Source organism: Halichoerus grypus, chromosome 3 (assembly GCF_964656455.1).
Source record: "Halichoerus grypus chromosome 3, mHalGry1.hap1.1, whole genome shotgun sequence".
Lineage (NCBI taxonomy): Eukaryota > Metazoa > Chordata > Mammalia > Carnivora > Phocidae > Halichoerus > Halichoerus grypus.
In genome coordinates, this window is record NC_135714.1 from 72,352,098 (window position 1) to 72,375,305 (window position 23,208).

Below are 23,208 nucleotides of genomic sequence, written 5' to 3' on the forward strand. Positions count from 1 at the left end.
CTTAGAGTAGGGAAATAAATGTCACATTATTCTTTTTCATTTTCTTTTAGTGAATGTCTCCACTGTTTTCATTGCCCAACAAAGGGCTTTAAATATCTATATATCTAGAAAACAAGAGGAAACAAAAGAGTGTCAGAAACAAATTCTACTTCTGGCCCAGAACAAAATTCTTGCTCTAAAAGAAAATAATAGAAAAAAACACAAGCTATTCTTGTTACTTACACTGGCCAACTTGACAAGAAAAGAAGATCTAGTCTAACGTGAAGAAATGTGTCTTTGTTTTTATTTGTATGAGATTCTGTTTTCTTTGATGTTTAACAAAATTGTTTGGTTCATTTCTTTTTGATTTGTCAAATATGAAGAGTAGTGGATATTTAAAGAAAGTAGTTTCCTTTCAAGTCAAGCCATTTATTGATCATCCAAAGTTTGGAAAAAATAACTAAGGTAAAGTAGGTCTTGATGAATTTTTGGGTTTTGTCAGTGGAAAATCTGCTTTTAATGTCGCTTGTTAATAGGGGCAAGAGTCTCCTTTCTCGTCTAAATAATACAAACCAGCAGGAAAGTAAAAACAAAATTATGAATAGAAATAAAGAGATTTGTGGCAGCCTGACTTGGATTTTCTTCTTTCCCCAGTTACCTCTTATGATACTGATTCTTTCCTCTCCATACGTAATTGATTTGGGCCTTGGGGGATGATGTGGTATAGAGTATGGGCTTTGTAGTGATGTAGACAAAGGTTTGCAAAATTTTGCTGTTTGCTATTTCCTAGCTGTGTACTTGAGGGAGTATCTCACTTTCTCTAAATTTCATTTTTCTTTTCTAGAAGAAAATGTTGGGAAAGAATGTCTTTCTTAGAGTATACTTTTGAAAATGTTATTACACAATGAATAGCTTCTATTGATATTGATTTTGTTATTTAGCAGGCATTAATTGAGGCGTAATTATATTCAGAATCTCTGATGTATGTAAAAAATATAAAGTTGATAAGTTCCTAACCTAAAGATGCAAGTTGTGTAAAAGAAAATTAAGAAAATCAATAGCTAATATACTTTGTAATAATGCTATCAGAGAAGGGGGCATTGAATGGTAAAGAACTAAAAAAAAAAAAAAGGGGGTATGATGAGGAATAATATCCAATTAAGCCTTGGGATTGAGGAGCTGTGAGGGAAATTGGTGAAGGTTTTAAGAGGAAGTAAGACTTGAATTATTTTCTTGAATAATGATAGTCAAATGGGTGAACAAGAGAAAAAAGGATGTTATAGAAAAAGCACACCTGATGTATAAATATACAGAGGTAGAAAAGAACATGTTTGGAAGCTTTGTATGATCAATACAAAGTGTATGTGTAGGGACAATAAGATAAAGAATGAAAGATGTAGGCAGGGTCTATATGATAAAGGACCTTACAAACTTTGCTAAGAAATTTAGCTTTAAGCTAAAGACCATGAAATACCACTAAGAAGTTAAAACAAGGAAATTACAAGAATTTTAGGAAAATCACTACATCTTCAGGGTACAGGTGTGAGAATGAAATTGAAGAAACTAGTTATGATGTCACAGCAGTATAAACATACAATTTAAAGAAGTAGTAGTAGAAGTGTTAATTGGGGAGAAATTTACATTATATTTAAGAGATAGAATAGATCTCTTAATTATCTTAATATATAGGACTTTGTAACTAATTGGATATGGGTAGCGATGGATCAGAATTGAGAAAGATTCCAACTTCTGACTTATGGATTTGAATGGATGGAAACCCAGCAAAACGGGTAGATTTCAGGAGAAAGATATTGATTTCTTCTTTAGATATATTGAGTTTGAAGTGCTTATGGAGCATTCAAGTGGAAAAAGAGTAGGGAATACTATGCAGAATTACAACATTCACTATATGCTGATATGCACATGGATACATGCATAGTTTTGGAATTTCTGAACCTGGAAAGAGCTAAAAGTCAGAATGGAGATTATAGCCTTGGTGTGTATTGGAAATGCTCAGGGTAGTTTTATTTGCCTCGAAGGAAAGAGAGTGAAAGTTCAAAGTCTAGATAATACCAACATTTAGGGTTGAGAATAGGAAGTAAAGAAGAAGGAAAATGAACTGAACAGGGAGGTTAGAGAATCACCAATATTCACTTCTTTGTTTACTAGTTTGTTTATTCAAAGAATATATATTGATCTCTTTTCTAGCCTGGGTTGACCCCAAGTCAAAACCTGAGATGAAAGTATGCATTCAGTAATTTATTTAGAAGTGAGCTCAGCTAGAAAGCAGAAATGAGGAATTAGTGGAGTAAAATAAGAGAGCATTATCAAGGTGGCCATCATTGTTAGTAACCAATGCTTAATCCTCTGGGATCATTTCAAGAAACTTATGTATGTTTCTCAGGACTCTGTACTCTAGGGATGAAAGAGAGAAACATTAACCTCTGGAATTCTGCCTTCCATTGGCCAACAGTAACCCCACGGGTTTAAATAATTCACACTTAGGGCTTGTGCATCAGTGGCTTCCGCCGTGTCTGAGTGGGTTCACCGGGGAAACTCTTACTATAGCATTAGAATGGCCCTAATGCAGGAATGGAGAAATATGTAGTACTGACCATGGTGAGTACCGGCAAGTTAAACCATCATGAATTTGGTTTCTTGAATGGAACAGGGGCTTATTCCATTCTTGAATGGAATAAGAGGTAGAAACTAAAGGATAAAAAAGTGGTGCAGAAAAGTGTTCAGTACAGTCCACTCCTTGCAGCACTTAAGTCCTCCTTCTTGTGAGAGTTTGTCTAATCCATCAAAGAGTTTCCTTCAAGATGGAGGCCAGCTGCACCTTGGTGCAGAGAAGCCCTGGGTCAGGAAGTTGTGTGGAACTGGCCAATGTGAGGTCTTGACAAATTGCCGGTGGGGAAGCCGATTAAACCCTGTGGCTGGAATGTAGGGGAGGCTGAATGGACATGAAGTGGGACAGTCTTCTAATACAAGCACTTGCTATCTACATCCAGTTCTATGATGAGCAAGATACGATTGTCTGAAGCTTCATGTAATTTACATTCTAGTGGATGAGAAAGGCAAAAAAATACAAAGCAATTGCAAAAAGTGCTGAATTAAGAGGAAGACATTTAAAATGCATTTAAGTTGTTTTGAGGAAAGGAGGAAGCTATAAAGAAAGGAAAGCATTTCATAAATATTTTCTCTAGGACTTACAAATGTAGCTACAGTTCACCCCTGAATAATATGAGTTTGAACTGTACAGGTCCGTTTATATGTAGATATTTTTGACTCTAAATGCATTTTCCTTATGCTTTTCTTTTTTTTAAAGATTTATTTATTTTATTATTATTTTTTCTTTTCTTTTTTTTTAGATTTTATTTATTTATTTGTCAGAGAGAGAGAGTGCACAAACAGGGGGAGTGGCCGGCAGAGGGAGAAGCAGGCTCCCTGCTGAGCCGGAGCCCGATGTGGGACTCAGTCCCAAGTCCTGGGATCATGACCAGAGCCGAAGGCAGACGCTTAACCGGCTGAGCCACCCAGGCATCCTGAGATTTATTTATTTATTTGGATAGGTGGGGCAGCACAGTGGGAGAGGGAGAGAGAGCATCTCAAGCAGATTCCCTGCTGAGTGCGGAGCCTGACCCCGGGCTTGATTCCATGACCCTGAGATCATCACCTGAGCCAAAATCAAGAGTCGGATGCTTAACTGACTGACCCACTCAAGTGTCCCCCTTATGCTTTTCTTAATAACATTTTCTTTTCTCTAGCTTCCTTTATTATAAGAATACAGTGTATGATACATATAGCATACAAAATCTGTGTTAATTGACTGTTTATGTTATTGGTGATGCTTCGAGTCAACAGTATGTTATTAGTAATTAAAGTTTTTGGAGAGTGAAAAGTTATATGTGGATTTTTAAAAAGATTTTATTTATTTATTTGAGAGAGAGAGAGAGAATGAGAGAGGACAAGAGAGAATCTGAAGCAGACTCCACACTGACCACAGAGCCTGACGAAGATCTCAATCCCATAACCATGAGATCATGACCTAAGCTGAAACCGAGAATTGGATGTTCAACTGACTGAGTCACCCAGGTGACCCATATGTGGATTTTTGATTAGGGAGAGGGGTTGTGGTGTCCCTAACCCTCATGTTATTCAAGGGTCAACTATATTTAGTCTTGGAATAAAGAATACTATTTTACTCTCCACATCCTTCACCTTCCTTGTTTTCCACACAAACACTTTTGGCAACTAGGCAAGCTTTTGTCACTTCCTCTGAATCAGTATATTTATTATGAATCCAGCAGAGGGCTCTCCAAAAGATTTGCTTGAAACTTGGAGCTGTAAAGCTATTAAATAGTGTGAATAGCTCTGAACCTTTTGGCTTTTCTCCAACATACTCCCTCTTACTAAAAGGGAAGAAAAAAAAGCCAAAACAAGTGAAAGACAGAAGGAAGAGTATTTATCCTCATGAACACTTACATTTTCCATTCATTGATATTCCCAATGGGGCAGTGGGTTAGGACTTAGGTATATATAGAACAAAAAAAATATTTAAAAATATTATGTATTTTATATATTAATAGAAATAGAGCATATATTTTATAAATATAAATATATTAAATATAAACATATTTTATAAAAAATATACTATATATAATCAATTATATGTTATATTTTATATGTCATATAAATATATACAAACTCTACATATATAACAAAATTCTCCACTGCTCTTCTCCTTTTAATGGTGGTTTAAACTTCATACGTTACACACTTAGCTGTGTTCATCCCACCTTATGCCTTTATGATTCTGAACTAATAAATCACTAAAGACAATATTTTAGTTTAAATTGTTGCAGCATAATTTTGCTTTTAATCATTTGAAGGACAGTAGCAGCAAACGGAATCTAGTTTTGTCTCACTCGGTGACCCTCACCCGCAAGCACGTTTAATTATAACCCTCCTCATTTTGATTATAGTACTTTGCTAATTTGAAATTCCGCCTAGTCAATTAATGTAGCTTGTGGTATCTGTAGAAAATCATGAACCCATGGTTACAATTTTAATTATAGCATACATTTTACAAATCTCTGCCATCCATCTCCAAGGACATTCTCCTTTGTGTAAAGTGTCATGAAATTGGTCTGCTTCCTTTGACTTAATATTGCCTTCTTGAAATATAATGAATAGCTTTTGGTGACAGCATCCCTTTCCCGGTCTGCACTGGTGAGAATCATGAAGTGCACTAAGAGGTATTTTGCTAAACGCAGGTACTGGAGCAAATGTGCCATTTATAAAATGTCGTCGTGACATGTGGCATTTTTGAAACACTGAAAGACCTTAGTGTCGAACAAGCTAACAGAAAGGCATAAAGGCTCTTTTGAAAAGAAAAAACACTGAGAAGAAAAGTGTAAAAAAAACCATAAAGTGTATCATTCATAAATATATGTGCTTACTTGTCAGATTTCCACAAGTTTAAAATTCTAAGGAAGACTACCGCTGCCTTTGGACCATTAACCAAAAATAATGACAGCAATTGCAGAAAGGATAAGCATAAGGAGAGCTAAGACTTTTCAATTCAGGTGTCTATGGGTTTGCAGTATTATGATTTGATAAGAAATAATATAATTTATAGTGTCTTATAAGCAAAAGCATGTGAATTATTTATTTCCAAATTTCATGTCCTATTTCTTTCTAAAAAATACCTAATATATTTTAATTCTAACTACACAAATATAGCATATCCAAGACTCTCATTAAACAAGTCTTGACTTCAGAGATTATATATGATGGGGTAATTAATTTATAAAGTTATGAAAGAATATTGAAAGCTAGTATCTCCATGGTCAAGGTAGGACATAAATATGTTGGCCACTGTAATAGATCCTGTATGATCCCATCACTGCAAATTTGTTTACCAATTAAAGTTCTTGTTATAAGTTATAAGGTTCTTGAGGTTATACCCATGTTTCATTTGATGGCTCAGAGTAAAGATATTAGCCTAGAATCTCACAGTGTCATGTTTAACAGCTCAGGCCCCAGAGCCAGACTGTTCTAATTCAAATCTTAGCTCTACCTCTTATTAGCTGTATGACCTTGGACAATTTATTCAAACTCTTCGTGTCTCAGTTTTCTCATCTCTAAAAATAGGTGTAACACGGGGCGCCTGGGTGGCTCAGTCGTTAAGTGTCTGCCTTCGGCTCAGGTCAGGATCCCAGGGTCCTGGGATCGAGTCCCGCATCGGGCTCCCTGCTCCGCGGGAAGCCTGCTTCTCCCTCTCCCACTCTCCCTGCTTGGGTTCCCTCTCTCGCTGTGTTTCTCTCTGTCAAATAAATAAATAAAAAATCTTTAAAAAAAAAAAAATAGGTGTAACAGTGAAGTTTCGTAGTGAATAAAAACCAAACCAAACCATAATAAGCACTTAGAACAGTGTATGTTCTCAAATATTATCCATTATTAATATTATTTTTACTTTTATTACCCATTAGACAGTACTTGCCACAACTAGGTCTTTATCACAAATGTTTGCTCATTTCCATTGTGTGTCAGTGCACGCTGTTTGCATCACAGAGAAAGAAAAGAAGAGGGTGAGAGGGAGGAAGGAAGGCTGAAAACTGTGGAAATTAACATTTTCAAGTCAGGTACCATAAAATGCCTTCACTGCACACAGTGATCATCCACGGAGTATATTTTCCTATGTCTCTCTGTTAATTCTCTCAAACGTTGACTGATGTCTCACCTACATATTGATTTCATTATTTGAGTAATGCCATTTTGCAGCCTTGTCACTGAGGCAGGAGACTGAGAACTTCATGGTTATGCTCACCACTGTGGTCATGGTGCGTGGACAAGCACCCCCCAATAGCTCTTACTAAGTGCTTATGAATGACTGAGGTCTTCAGGTCATCAGCGATGTGTTTTTGAAAAGCCTCTACCATCTTCTCCAAAATCTCCTTCTTCCTCAGCCTGCTTGGAAGCATAAAGACAGAATCATTATTATTCTCACTCATCATTCACCTCCCCCATGGCCCCACCTTAACAAGTAGGAGTTTAAGGCCTCAAGGAAGAAAAAAATATATATAACTTAGGGAGGAAACTGGCAAGGCCCAGAACACAAAATAATCAAAACTATAAATCATAAATGGATATGCTTAGGACCGTAATGCCTAAAACCAAATGATTCAGTCAGCAGGAGCAGCAGGTTTTTACGGGTAATTCATGAATGGTTATTTTGCATATGTTGGTTTCAGGGACCTGGGAGGCTTCCCATTTCCCTATGCTCTTACCTGCTTATGCTCTGCTCTCCAGACATCTGAAGTTCTTATCACTTCTGAAAAATGCCAAACCCACTTCTTCTACTTGATATTTCTGTCCTTGTCTAGTGTGGTTCTAGATCACCCCTTTGGAGATTGATTTTGTTGTTGAGATTGTACTTCTTCTTTGAAAGCTCTTATCACTCCCACTGGTAAGTTGAGTTCCCCTTATGCTGTGTTCTTTCTACATTGATTGTGAGGATATCACAGCATTTATTTTATTACACTGTAATTTTCTATTCCGTTTGTCTTCCCTACAAAACTGTGTCTGATAGTGGAAGCTGTGTTTGCTCATCTCTTATCCCCAGTCCTAGCCTAGCACCTGGAAGCACAGCATAGGTGCTTGATAAGTGTTTGAGGAATGAATCTATAGATGTAGAACATTTTCTTTATTATTTGTAATAAGTAATTATTACTTAGTAATTAAGGAATTGGCAATCAAGTTCTTAGTCAATCAGACCCCTAAATTTGAAGTTATCTTTGTATTTTCATTTCTTCTTTATCTTTTATATATAATTATTCAATATTTAAGATAGTTCTCAATTTCCTTTCCAGTGCCAGAGTTTTTGTTCAGATGCCAACTGTCACGTGTTTGCAATATTAAAATAATCATTCAGCTGGTATTGCTAACTCTGGTCTTTCTCCATCCAATCAATCATATGCATTTCTAAAAGTTTATTTTTTCTAAAATACCTACTAATCTCTAAAAGTCTCTAATTTCAAATCTCGTTTATTTTTAATAGGGTGATACATATGTGGTAAGTAAATTAAAAATCTAATGTAAATCACCCTTCCACCCCATCTCTCACTTCATAGAAAACCATAGTTATCAGTTTCTTGGATGTCTTTCTAGAAAATCTCTCTGCATATATCTGTGTGCATGTGTGTGCCGATGTGTGTAGAAAGCATCTACTTTTTTCCTTGAAAGTGGTAGAATAGTCTATATACACCATTCTACATCTTGCTTTTTTAACTTAATAATATGTCTGGGAGATTGTTGCTTGTCAATAGCTTTGGATCTGAATAATTCTTTTTTTTTATGAAGAATCTTTTATTGTGTTTAAATATATATAACAAAATTACCATTTTAACTAATTTTGAGTGTGCAATTCAGTGGCACTAAGTACATTTGCAATGTTGTGCAACCATAAGCACCATCTGTGCCCACAACTTTTTCATTATTCCAAACAGAAAGTTTGTACCCATTAAACAATAACTCCCCATTGCATCCTTTCTTCAGTTCCTATTAACTTCTTGTCTACTTTCTGTCTCTATGAATTTTTCTATTCTAGGTAACTCATACAAGTGGAAGCATGCAATATTTGTCTTTCTTTGTCTGGCTTATTTCACTGAGCATGTTTTCAAGTTCATCTGTGTTATAGCATTTATCAGAAATGTATTCCTTTTTATGACTGAATAATATTCCATTGTATGTATACCACATTTCGTTTCTATATTCATCTGTTCATGAACACTTAGGTTGTTTCCACCTTTGGGCTATTGTAAATAATGCTTCTATGAACCTTGGTGTACAACAGTGTGTTTGAGTCCCTGTTTTCAATTCTTTTAGGTATATACCTAGGAGTAAAATTGCTGAATTATATGATAATTCTCTGTTTAACTTTTTGAGGAACTGCCAGACTATTTTCCACAGTGGCTGCAACATTTTACATTCCCACCAGCAATGCACAAAGGTTCCAATTTCTCCCCATCCTCACCAACACTAGCTCTTGCCCTTTCTTTTCTTTTCTCTTCTCTTCTTTTTTCTTTCTTTCTTTCTCTATCTTTCTTTCTTTCTTTCTTTCTTTCTTTCTTTCTTTCTTTCTTTCTTTCTTCTTTCTTTCTTTCTTTCTTTTTTCTTCCTTCCTTCCTTCCTTCCTTCCTTTCTTTTCTTTCTTTCACAATAGCCATTTAAATGGGTGTGAAGTGGTATCCCACTGTGGTTTGGGCTTGCATTTCCTCAAAGACTAATGACATTGACCATCTTTTTTGTGCTAATTGGTAGTTGCATATATTTCATTCTGTCAAAATTATGAAATATTTTGTATATAAAATTCAATGTTTGATAAGTATAAAACATAAAGATTAATAATAGAACAAACCCCAGAAAAACCAACATGCAGCCTAAGAAATAGAGCATTCACCATACTGATCAAGGTCCTTGTACTTACTTCCTGTATCACAACTCCTGTGAACCCCCAGCCTCAGAAATTTCTTACCTGGAATTTATATTTGTTATTTTAATTTTTTCTAGTTCTACTACATATATGTATCTCCTTAAACAACATAATGCTTTATTTTGCTTGTTTATGAACTTTGTCATACTGTATGTATTTTTCTGATATTTCTTTATTCACCAAACGTAATACTTCTGATATTCCTACCTGTGGATGGCTATAATTATGAGTTATTCATTTCACTACTATATAGTATCTCATTGTGTATCTATACCACACGTGATTCTTTTGTCAATTGATATTTGGTTTCTTTCTAGTTTTCTTGATATTATAAATAATGCTACTATAAGCATTTCTATACAAGTTTTTTGGTACATATGAATAAAAGTATATCTAGGAGGGGAATTGTTGGGTCATGAGACATGTTTATCTTCAAATTTATCAGATAATGCCAAATTACTTTCAAAGTACTTTTACAAGTTATACTTCTACCACTTTCTCACATGACTTGTATTATATATAAAATATGATTATAAGAATCCTCCTCCCCATGTTTTGTATTATATATGTTATTTGAAAAATTTTAAGCCCTTTTTGTGGCTGTGGTTCTCTTATCTGCTTGGTTTCTATAAATGTTCCAAAAATAAGTTTGAAGATTCTGTGGGAATCCATAGTTGTTGTGTACAGGGTTCTATATCTATCCATATGTATCCAGCGTGAGGGGTGATAAAACATACCAATATGACAGTGGATTGGTTGATTTTTCAGTTTTTGAAGCTAGTTTATTAGGTGCATAATGATTTGATTTGATTTGATTTGATTTGCCTGATGCTGAAACTTCTGTTACAGTGACTCCTTCTTTGGCATGGCTTTCAATCTTAAGGTCTATTTTCTCTTATATCTCTGTCAGTTTTATTTTTTATTTTTTTTAAAGATTTTATTTATTTATTTGAGAGAGAGAGTGAGCACAAGCAGGGGGTAGTGGTAGGCAGAGGGAGAAGCAGGCTCCCCGCTGAGCAAGGGGCCCAACGTGGGACTGGATCCCAGGACCCTGGGATCATGACCTGAGCTGAAGGCAGACGCTCAACTGACTGATCCACCCAAGCATCCTACTTTCAATTTTTCAATAGTAATTGTGATAGTTACTTTTATATGTCAACTAGACTGGGATAAAGGGGATGTTCAGATAGCTGGTAAAACATTTCTGGCTGTGTCAATGAGGGTATTTCTAGAAGAGATTAGCATTTGATTCAGTAGCCCAAGTAACAAGTTCTACCCTCACCAATGTGAACGGGCATCATTCAATCCTTCAGAAGCCAGAATGGAACAAAAAGGCAAAGGAAGTATGAATTCTTATTCTCTCTTCTTGAGCTGGGAAGTCCATCTACTGTTTTTTGGAGCTTCTGGTTCTCAGGCCTTTGCACTCAGACTGAAATTATGTTACTGGTTTTCCTGGTTCTCCATCTTGCAGACAGCACATTGTAGGATTTCTTGACTTCCATAACAACACGAGTCATTCCATAATAAATCTTGTATATCTATCTACTTTTCTCTATATCCTATTGGTTCTGTTTCTATGGAGAACCCTAATACAGTAATATAGGTATATCAACCTTTTCTGGTTGTAGTTTTAATTTCAAACTTGCTGTGTTCTTAGGTTGTATTTCTTATAAATGACACATAGCAGGATTTATTTGTTTGTTTATTTATTTAATTTATATCCAGTTTTTTCACTGGACAGTCATTGCACTTATGTTTATTATGCTTATTTTTTTTTAAAGATCTTATTTATTTATTTGACAGAGAGAGACACAGCGAGAGAGGGAACACAAGCAGGGGAAGAGGGAGAGGAAGAAGCAGGCTTCCTGCTGAGCAGGGAGCCCGATGTGGGGCTCGATTCTAGGACCCTGGGATCATGACCTGAGCCAAAGGCAGGCGCCCCTATTATGATTATTAATATGTGGATTTATATATTCTCTGATTGCTTTGCTGATGTTGAGGAATCAATTTTAGTCTAACTGCTATTTACTGAATGGTTTTAATATTTTATCTTTATTTTTGATATTCTGTGTGGTTGCAGTACAGTGCATCTAGATGTAGATTTTTTTTTTTCTTTATCCTGCTTGGGATTTTATACTCCCTCTAAATGATGACTTTTTTTTTTTTTTGAAGATTTTATTTATTTATTTGACAGAGAGAGACACAGCGAGAGAGGGAATACAAGCAGGGGGAATGGGAGAGGGAGAAGCAGGCTTCCTGCGGAGCAGGGAACCTGATGCGGGGCTCAATCCCAGGACCCCAGGATCATGACCTGAGCCAAAGGCAGACGCTTAATGACTGAGCCACCCAGGCGCCCCAATGATGACTTTTTTAATAACATTTTTTTCAGCATTATTTCTTCCATATTACTCCTTTTACATTGTTTCCAATATCTTCTTTTGAAATTCCATTTAGGGGTTGATTGGGCCTTCTACCATGATTATCTGCATTTCATAATATCTCATTATTTTCCATCTCTTTGTTTCTCTGTGACTTTTTTCCTGATTTATTAGTCTTGAGCCTTTTGAGTTTTCTGCAGTGTAGGTAGAATTATTTCTGAGCTTTCAAACAGTAATATCAAAGCTCCTAGGTTAAGCTGGAGTGTAGATTCAATATCTAATTTTCTTTCTTCTAATGGTTTCAATTAAAAAAAATTGCTTCTCACATAGAAAACACACTTATTTTATATTCAGTATCAAAATATAACAATATCAGATGTCTTTGTGGTTTTAGGTTTGTTGTTTGTCATTTTCTGCCGACTCTTACACATTGTGGCTTATTTCCTTTGTGTTCTGTGATTTTCTTTTTTAAAATGTGACCTCTTATTTGTTGCAACTCTATCTGTGTGGGTTCCCTAAGACTGGCATTGAGAGGGAATTCTAGAGGGCAGTGGTTTCTCTTTCTACCAATTGCCTAAGGGCTCTACTAACTAGGGTCTTCCTATATCAAGTTTTGTCCTCACTTGTTAAAATTAATGGAATTATTGAAAATTCACTTTAAATGAAATTCAGTCAGATTATTGTTGTTTTGTCTACATAGTAACAATCCTCTTTAAGCTAAATTATTGGAAATGTTTTAGCATAATATGATTTAAATGTCACATAGCTAGTTTTAGAAGAGGTATGGTAGCTTCTGAAAATTTTTAAAGAATGCTTTCATAAGTGCTGCGTAAGTACTCTTTTGTGCTATTGTTTACTTTAAGAAAAAATATTTTTTCCTGATAAAAGTTTTAGAATAAAACAAAAGAATTTCTAGACACCGTGAAGGCTACTTCTCAGTTATTCTTGCTATATATCTGTTTACCCAGTAATTTCTAATATTGAAACTAAAAATAAGTTTTGATATCTTTCCAATATAGGCAGCCAGTCTTTTATATAAATAATTTTATTTATAAATAAATAAAATTTACTAATTTTATTATTTTGATGGTTTAAAGAGAACTGCAGTCTGTGGTGTAAAATGACTCCAGGTTATTAAAAGAAAGACTTCGAGGGAAACAAGGTGATCTCTATGCTAGCACAAAGAAAACAAGAGAAGCAACATGTGATGGCATCTGATAAAGAAAATGGATTATGGTATCTCTAGTTTCCCTTATATTATGGATGTGAGGACTTAGGGGTAGATAAACCAGTAAACTGTTTACTACATAGATGGCAGATTTGTTTGTGGATTTCAAAATTCAGGATAGTTGTCCCAATTAAGCCTAAAGGGAAAACCAGAAAGCTTTGAATGAGAAAGAGATCAATGGTTGACAGTAAGAGATATGACCCAAGAAGATACCCAGCTTCTTTAGCCACCATGAAATAAGAGACATCCAAAAAGTAGGGTATCAGTAACTATGTTAGTTGGAGCCCTTTTTCACTCAGCTCTCTTATCTCTTCACTGTTTCCTGCTACCTCTGTACAGGCCTGCTATGGTTGTAGCTACTGTCATTTGATCCTACACTTTGGGATCTGATAAACCACTGCATCCCTTTGTTTCTCCAATCAAGGAAAAGGAAATGGCTTCTGATGTTAATTACTAATTTCTTCTAAAGTCTAGATTCCAGTTGTTAACTTGTAAAATGATCTTTATGCTGATCTTTTTCTCTGGGAATAATGCCAGTATATTCTAGAACATCATTTTCTTGTATCAAGCTTTTAAATTCTCTGTCCCTCCACATTTACTGTATCTTAGAAAAAGATACAGATATTAGTTTCATTCTCTTATAGGACAGAGAATTCAGAACAGGGAGATAACTGAGTCCTAAAAGGAGAATACTATCCACAGGTACCAAAGAAGCCAAGTAGGAGTGAGTAGCCAGAGAGTAACTAGATTTAGCAAGACGCTACTAGGAGCCTGATGCTATGAAAATGATTTCAGTTATCAATCTGGGAATCAAATGTGAGAGAATATCTTGAATGATTACCTAGAAGATATTTTTATTGTGGCCTATTTTCATTGGTAACATAAAGCATGTTGGTGAGAGCTCAGCTTAAAGGCCTCTTTACTTTTCTGTTGTGAACCTATTCATACACAGTGAATAAGGCAAGACTCGGGTATGAGAGGACATTATCCCTGATAAGAATACGTCACATGGACACATCTAGACACAAGATTGGTTGGAGACCGTAGTCCCTCTCTGAGCAGCTGCATGCTGGCAAGAACTCTATATTATGGAAAGAATGTAACTTTGGGTGCACAGCCAAATGTCTTCACCATATCCCATCTGTCTTGTGAACTAAGGTAGTACTGCTGAAGAATCAAATAAGGATAATTTCTTTAGGAAAATAAAGTTTGTGTCAAATAAATGACTATAACACTTCTAAAGTCACGAACCATGCAGTCCAGTCTCAGAATGGTATTGTGATCAAAGGAACACTTCTGAACAAAGTAAGTGCAAAGTAGCTCTAATCCTTACCACTCACTAGGGTTTTGTTTCAAATTAGGTAGAACTACACTGCCATAACTCAAACAGCATGCTTATTTTGCTCTTCTCTTCTAAATCAGACCACTCTCAGCTTCCTCTTTCCCTCCAAGCCAGACTTTCAGATATTGATAAGGATATACTCCAAGCCTGACCATCCATGCGATTGAAGATTTGGATTGCAGACTGCCATTTTAGGAGACAAACCAAGTTAGTACCCTAGTTTTCTTCTCTACTGGTCGCAGCAGTTTTAACAAAGGGAACAACCAAGTTCTTACAGGTTATTATGTGTGCTACAAGTCTAAGGAAGCATCTCTTATGCGCAGGATAAAGCTTTCTAATTTATTTATGTGACAGAGATACCAATCAAGTCCCAGGGGTGACCAGAGTACAGATCAGAAAGCAACAACAAAAGTACAATCCTGAGCATGTGAAGAAATGGTTTAAGAGAAACACTGAGGTTTCATGGAAAATGAGGCACTAGCCCTGGGTAGTTTAAACTGGTTTAAGAACAACAAAAGTTAACCAAGATCTCACCAGCCAGTGGAGCTAAGCCTTCTATGTATGACTCACCTGGCTGGCTTTGGTTGAGGAACAGCCAGAGCAGCACCTGGAGAAGGAAAGTCTGAGAAAGGCAGCAATTAACACTCAAGGAATTGCCTAATATAATGCCAAATAATTTTGACATAATTGAAAAACAGCTTTCATGAATTTATATATACAACTAGTTTAGAGTAACACAAATAAACAAAATAAAAAGTGTCAAAATACTCCAGTCCAACATAAGCTTCTTTGTTCAATTGTTGAATGTTGCAGTGATTCTTAACACTGCTGGATGTGTAAAGACTAAGTCTCAGAGACTGTGCTGATTTTTCCCTAAGAAAAAACCTTCTGGTTTGTTCATAATTGTGATCTTTGACTCTATGGAGGAAAGGTTATCTCACTTTTGAATTATCTTCTTCCCTTTCCCAAGTGAGCAGGCCAATCAATCATCTCCAAGCATTGTGGGAAAACCCCCTCATAAGTGTATGTAAGCCCGTTTTCTAAATTGTCATCTGCATGCATGTAATTAATAATTGCATGTTTATCTTTATATCATTTCTAATTTATTACTGTAGTTGAGTAAACTCCCTTTTATTTGTTATACTGTACACATATATTATTTCTTACTTTTATTGTTACATTTACTTTGCTTCCTTTTTGGTGGACTGCAAAACTAAAAACTAAAACTTTTTTTTTCATCATTTTATATTTCTATTTATTTATTTATTTATTTACTTTTTGCTATTTGATGAAATGCTATATATAGATGCATCACCAAATAACACACACTTTTATCAAATTACATTTATCTGAGAAATCAGGAATTCTAAAAGTAAAAGAGTAAGATAAATTTTTATAAGTTTCCAAGTTATTTCAGGGCTTAGGGACTCTGAGTATTGAAAATTTTATTCATCCACTTACCCTGTCCCCCAAAACATTTAAGTGAAATTGTAGCTTTATGAATGACTTAGTGCTATGCCCTATTGGGAGGTTTACCACCATCTAGCAAAAATTTAGCATTTTGGGAGACACTGTATTTTGGCCTGATGGAATTAGGAATCTCTTACTCATTGTGGAGCTGTCAACATTCCATGTGGCTAACATTCAAAGTACCAATCAATATTTATAAGAGGTGCACAGGGGGCGCCTGGGTGGCTCAGTCAGTTGGGTGTCTGCCTTCGGCTTGGGTCATGATCCCGGGGTCCTAGGATCGAGCCCCACATCGGGCTCCCTGCTCGGCGGGAAGCCTGCTTCTCCCTCTCCCACTCCCCCTGCTTGTGTTCCCTCTCTTGCTGTGTCTCTCTCTGTCAAATAAATAAATCTTTTAAAACAAAAAAAAAACAAAAACAAAAAAAAGAGGTGCACAGATGTGCGTACAGATGTGTGAAGACAGACATAACTCCTATTACAAAGAAGGAGGGGCACCATTTCAAGGAACACAGGTTTTTATTTTCACCATTTATAATGATAAGAAGTGAATTATTATGCCACATTATGGATGACCTTAGAACATAAATTTTTAAAATGTCCTAAATCTTACAATTAGTGCAGATAATGAGATATACAAAACCCCTTAAAAATGGATACATAAATGAATTAAGTATGCTAATCTAGAGTAAAAGGTTATCCAGCTGGGCAGAGGTTTGAGTTTATGCATCAAGGCAGCTGCAGAATTAGAAACTTCTGGCAAATGTATTTCTAGGAATTTCTAGTCATTCATAAATATCTGAAAAGGTTTGATGAAAAATATTAATTATTATTGTTATTCATGTTTATTGTAACATCTTTTTAAGTCTGCTTTTTTAACTGAACTATCTGTGGTAGACATATTTTCATTTTGAGAGAAGGGATTTAAATGATTATTTTAAATAAAATTTTAATTTTAGAATTGTTTTAGATTTACAAAAAAATTACAAAGATAGTACAGTAATTAAAACTACTATCGATATACTATTATTAACTGAAGTCCATACTTTATTTAGATCTCTTTAGTTTTTACTTAATGACCTTTTGTCTATTCCAGAATCCCAACCAGGATACCACATTACATTTCATCATCACATCTCCTTAGGCTCCTCTTGGCTATCACAGTTTTAGTGACTAGCCTTGTCTTTGATGATCTTGACAGTTGTCAGGAGTACTGGTCTGGTATTTTGCAGAATGTTCTTCAGAAGGAATTTGTCTTTTACTATTAGACTGGGATTGAGGCTTTTTGTGAGGAAGACAACAGAGGTCAAGTATAATTCTCATCATATCTTATCAAGGATAACTCATATCCACATGACTTGTCACAATCGATGTTAACTTTGTTCATCTGGCTGAGGTAGTGTTTGTTAGTCTTCTCTACTGTAAAGTTACTCTTTTCTACTCTTTTCAGACTGCAGCCTTTGGAAGGAAGTGTACAGCACACACGTAAAGAGTGGATAATTATATTCCCCTTCTTGAGAGTGAAGCATCTGGTAAAGTACCTATATAAATTATTTCTAATTACTCTGCATGGGTGATTTGTCTGTTCTCCCCCATTTACATATCCAGTCATTTATTTGTACCTATATGAATTTATGGATACTTATTTTATACTTTGGGTAATAATCCAATACAAGTTTACTTCTCTGTTGCTCAAAGGCTCATCTTATGTGTTTTCTGCCCCAGTCTAACAATCAGCCATTTCTCCAAGGAACCCTCATTTTCTTTATTTGAAAATAGTACCAGAAACCAAGATCTGGATACTAGGTTTGCTCACTGCTAGTGGGGTGTCATCTCTTTTATGTCCTCTCAGCTGACAGAGCAAAAGATGTGTGCATATACTAACCTGTGTGTATATTGTTAAGAAAAATTCAACTCAGTAAATTTGAGGATCTAATTGGTTTTATTCAATGATTTATGAATTGAGCAGTATTCCATCTAGCATATAGATGGAGCTCAGAGGAGTCGTACAAAATGGAAGGCTTTTATAGGCAGGAGGGTGGGACAAGGAAGTTAAAAGGGTGGATTATTTCAGGCAAGGTTACCTTACCTTAAGGGAAAACAGGGGGTTTTATCATGTAGATTTCCTCATTAGGGTTGATCAGGAAATTCCAGACTGATTAGTTTCTTAAGAGAGGCTGAAACTGAAGTTAGTTTGGGTATTAAGTCTTGGGGCTTAGCAAAGGTGACTCCATTTTAGACCTGCTGTTTCTTTTTAACAAGACACATTCATAAATATTGCTAGATGTAAGAATTTGTATCTATAGTAAGCTAAACATGAATTTGTACTGATGTTGAGAACTCTAATTCAATACCATGTGAGTCAATATAGTCTCCCATTGCTTAGCTGTGACCTCCTACTCCAACCATTAGAAACTTGGCTCCCACCATTGCTATTAATTTACTTAATCATTTAATTCCATTATACATGTGGTTTCAGAATTATTAACATATACACCATGGGAAAAATTTTAACTCAAGTACAGTGCTTACGTATAATTCCTTTGTCTTTAGCCTTATGAGTAGGTTTGTAAGCAAATTGTTAAACTTAGGCCTGGTTTCTCTTTAATGCTTATAGTAAAAGTGTGAGAGAAGAGAGAGAAATTGAAGGAACTGTTAAGTGAAAAGTAACCAGACCCTGAAGATTTGGAAAATTCTCAGTCTATGCATATTGCAAGAAATGAGAAAGTACATTCTGGAGGAAATACCAAGCGTTTGGCTGGACAGTCACTTCATAAAGAGATTGTGCATAATTTTAATCAACAGTCAGCAGAAGCCAGAAATAGAGATGAGATTATACCAATAGAGACACTGTTAGTTTGAACTGAAATGGACAGAGATCATCTGAAATAAAGAAGGCTTTTGGACTTTAGGGGTTCTACAGGATGGGACAATAGAGTTTTCCAGCTGTGAGTATGCAATATATCCTGCAGGAAAGGGGAAGAATGATTGTAAAGGCAATTTAGAGATCATCAGGGCTACCACTCACACCACGGAGCCAAGTGTAAGGCTATTTCCTCCTTAGTTTCGCAGGGTGGGTCCACTCCCTTGGTGTCAAGAGATGAGGTGAGGTGGGGCCACTGCCTCAGGGCTCTGGGGTGATGCTGCTGCCCCACTGGGCCTCAGGGGACAAACCAGTGAGCCAGAGATGATTATTCTCAATCTTTCTGTAAAATTCTGTAGAATTCTCAAAATCTACTGGAATTTGACTCGCTAGGTTTTGGACTTTCTTGAGACACATCCCCCCTTTTTCTTTCCTATTTCTCCTGTTTGCAAAGGGAGTGTCTATCCTATGCTTGTCCCAGCATTGCATTTTGGAGGTACATAGTTTGTCTGAGTTCACGAGGTAACAGCTAAGAGAGGAATTGTGTCTCAGGATAAAGCACACCTTAAGTCTTACCTGTACATGATTCAGAGGATATGTGGATGATATTTTGGACATGGGGATTGATGCTGGGATGTAGTAAGACTTTTTGGAGCTATTGGTTCAGGGTGAATGTATTCTTTATGTGAGAAGTACATGAATTTGGCAGGGGGGCTTGGGGGAAGAATGTTATGGCATGGATTGTAGTCCCCTAAAATTTATATGTTAAGGTTTTAACCTCCTATCTGACTCTGTTTGGAAATAGGGCCTTTAGGGAGGTAATTAATGTTGAATGAGGTCATAAAGGTAGGGCCCTAATCTATAGGACTGATGTCTTTATAAGAGGAGAAAGAGATGCAAGAGAGGTCTTTTTCTCTCTGTACATATACACAGAAGGAGGGCCATGTTAGGACACATCAAGAAGGTGGCTATCTTCAAGCCAGAAAGAGAACACTTATCAGAAACTAAATTCTGTGATGTTTTGTTTTGTTTTGATTTCTATCTTTTTGTTGAACTTTGTTTATGTATTGTTTTTCTGGTTTCAATGAGTTGTCTGTGTTCTTTGGAAACTCACCAAACTTCTTTAAAATAATTATTTTGAATTATTTGTCAGGCAATTCATAGATCTCCATTTTAGGGGGTCTGTTAGTAGAATTTTCTTGTCTTCCTTTTGTGTTAACTCTTTTTCTGATTTTTTGTGTTCCTTGTAGCCTTGCATTGGTGTCTGCTCACTAGAAGAAGCAGTCACCTCCTTGCAGACTTTACATACTGGCTTCAGTAGAAGGACTCATATCCATGGGTGGGCATGAGGGTGCCAACCAGGATGTGGTGTGCAATGGCACCCATCCAGGGTGCACACAGATTCTGGGAGTGCTGGATTTAGGAGAATGTAAGGGCACCAGTTCTGGGAGGTGGGGTATGGTAGCACCTGGTCCAGAAGCACATGTAAGCACTGGGACAGTTGGATGTGGGGGTTCCAGGTCCAGGGGTATGTGGTGGTCCTGGTCCTTGGGGTGCAAAACAGTATCAACTGAGGGGTGGTACTTGGTGATGGCAGTTGGGAGGGCATACAATGTCTCCAACTCTGGAGAGATGTGGCAATTTGAGCTCCTGGTGGCTCCAACAACTGGAGTTCTTACTGGTGAAGACAGTGGGGTTCCTCAGCAGCAAAGACTGGGTCCCTGGCAGTGGGGAGGACTGCTGGTGTCATCTTGCTCTCCTTTTCCCCATGGGGGAATTCAAAGCTGAAAGGATTAATCTTACTACTGAGCTGTGTCTGGGGGATGGGGTAATGAGGGTAAAATGAAGCTATTTTTTCTACCCTCTTCTACACAGTTATCCTCAGTTCTTTTGCCCCATGGGGTTGCTGTGGCTTCGAAACTGGACTCTGGAACTCTTCCAGAGTTATTTTCACTCTGGAAGTAGTTAAGTCATAGTTTTTGATGAGGAAGAAGGCCTGGGACCTCCTAGTCTGCTCTCTTGCTGAGGTTACTCTGCTTGTTTTTATTCTAGAGCAGGTAATCCTATAGGCAAGACACATTGCTGCACCTCCTTCACCTTAAAATTATTTCCTTGGTCAAAATTTCTATTATGTGAGAAACTGCAATGATGAATAAGGAATTCCACAAATCGCAGTCTTGGCAGAGATATCTTGAGCAAGGAAAGTAAATTTGTATGCAGAATATATATCCATTCCTGTGACAAAAAATGGCTGCTCCCTCCCTGATTGAAAGATCCCCATCTCAGCCTTCTAGTCACCTTGGGAAAGGTTCTACATCAGGGGCTCAATTTTAATCTTTGCTGTTGGTGGATTAGCCTTTCTCTTTGATCCATGGTTACTTTGTACATGTGCCCATTGAGCAAGGACCAAGGTGGTTGTTCTATGAAAGAATTTGAATCTCATCAAATTCCTGGAAGTGGTGAGTGATTGGAGGGGCTGCTGAGAAGAATTGGTCTTCCTTGTGAAGTAATTGACAAAGAGAAACTTGTTTAAAGTTTATAAGCCCTTTTTGGAACATTTGGAAAATACCAAAAAGCATATGGAAGAAAAACATTAAGGGTGGTTCTATAAAGGCAAAGCATTGTTAGACAGATTTTTTTTTTCATCATAAAAGGAAATCCTGGATTTTCAAAATAATTATTTCCCAAAGCTACTATTTTACCTACATTTTAAATCTATGGCCTTGACTGCTAAAAAGATGGTTCACATAATTATATCTATGAATGCAGGCATGAGCATCTGCTGAGCATGGCTTGGAAACTGACAATTAGCGGTAAATCAAAGGATTCAGACAGCCTAATATTAACATCATCATTAAAATGAACAAGAAGATTACATTGATCAAATATGAAAAGAGTACTTAAAACATTGAATCTATGGGCTTTCCTGCAAATTATTACCTCAGAAGGCTATGTGATCATCTCTCCTTTTCAACTAATTGCCTGCACTCAAATGATTTTATTGCTGCATTATAATTCAAGATTTAGTTTTAAAGTATTAAAAGAGCAGCTTGTTTAAAAGGAACTATGCTTTTTCTCTATCGAGTTTTGTTCATTTTGATCTTTTTCAAACTTTTAAGAGTTTGAAATATCTTAGAACCCTCAGAGGATACTCCTCAGAAAGAACTCGGACAACACATCTTGGGAAACATTGGTGTGCTTCAAATGGCCTTTCATGCAGGTCTTTAAAAACTCAGCGTCTCCTTCTTCCTTTGTCATTGTTGCTTAACATTGTTCTTTTAGTTCTGTCCAAGGCAATATGCTATAAAAAAGAAATAGGGCATAATTAATAGAAAAAAGGGATAAAAAATTATCACTCTTTCACTATAATATTCTGATTTCACAAATGAGGAAATTGAGCACAAAGGGATCAGATGGCCAGGACAAAGTTTAATAGCTCATTAGTGAAAAAGCTAGGTTAATAGAGCTAAGGTTTAGAAAAAATGGTGGAGATAGACTTTCTGTGGTGTGGTTTATAATCTATAGAGATGATGTACAGAAGAAATAATTTTAAGACATTGGTCATGTATTTGACATTCCATAAATGTTCCTTTGAGTGCCTACTTTATACAGGAAGACGTTGTGCTCTGGGGAGGGAGAGATGGCCTAGGCAGAGGCTGTGTATCCCAGCTCTTCAATTGCCTTCATTCTAGCAGGGGTTGCAGAAGTTTCAGATGTTTAGCCAAAATTCATTACTATTGTAATAAATACTTCCGGACAGTAAGACACAGTGCTAACAGCACACAGGAGAGAGGGACCTGATTTTCTTTGGTGAATCAGAGTAAAAAAACAAAGCATAATCCCTTAAGCATTTGGGTAATCTGGGTTTTCTTTTTAATTTTTTTAAACTTATCTTTTTAAAATATAGGAAATGATACAGTGCTACATCTAGAAAAATTGGTGGTAATGAAAAAAAGTTATGCAATAAGTTTTTAAGCTATCACTGGGTAAAGAGTGTGATATAAGAAAAGGGTGATTAAAAGTAGACTCCAGATCTATGAGGTTTAGGCAAACAGAGGTTTGCTTTTCTCATTAGTAGCTCTCTCAGGAATGATCTCCGAAGCCATTGCCTGAAGTAACATGCAGGCTGCTGGCCCCACATCACACGCTGAATCCTGGCGTTATTACGTGACCCATCCACTACACATTGACCTTAGACGGCACTTTACAGGACATGGCATCAGACCCCATTCCATTTCTATGGACAGTGCTCCTTGGGCAAGAGGCGGACATGGCTGAGAAATCAGACAGGATGTAGGGCAGTTTGTTCAGATTCCAGCTGTTTGATCACTGTCATTGGGGGTGTCAAGACACCCTGGCAATGTTTGAATAAATCCAGAATAATCCTACCTGTGATGGCATCAAAGCATCTCTTCCTCTCTTGATACAGAAAAAGAAATGTCACTAATATGGGTA

The 23,208-nt window shown here is 36.5% G+C and overlaps 1 long non-coding RNA gene across 1 annotated transcript in view; it reads left to right on the forward strand.

Annotated features, from left to right (window-relative positions):
- Positions 1-23,208, forward strand: part of LOC118544738 (uncharacterized) — a 242,257-nt gene that overhangs the window by 31,294 nt on the left and 187,755 nt on the right. The window contains exon 2 of the long non-coding RNA XR_004921746.2: positions 17,341-17,422. This is a non-coding gene — a long non-coding RNA (uncharacterized LOC118544738). The remainder of the gene's footprint in view (positions 1-17,340; positions 17,423-23,208) is intronic.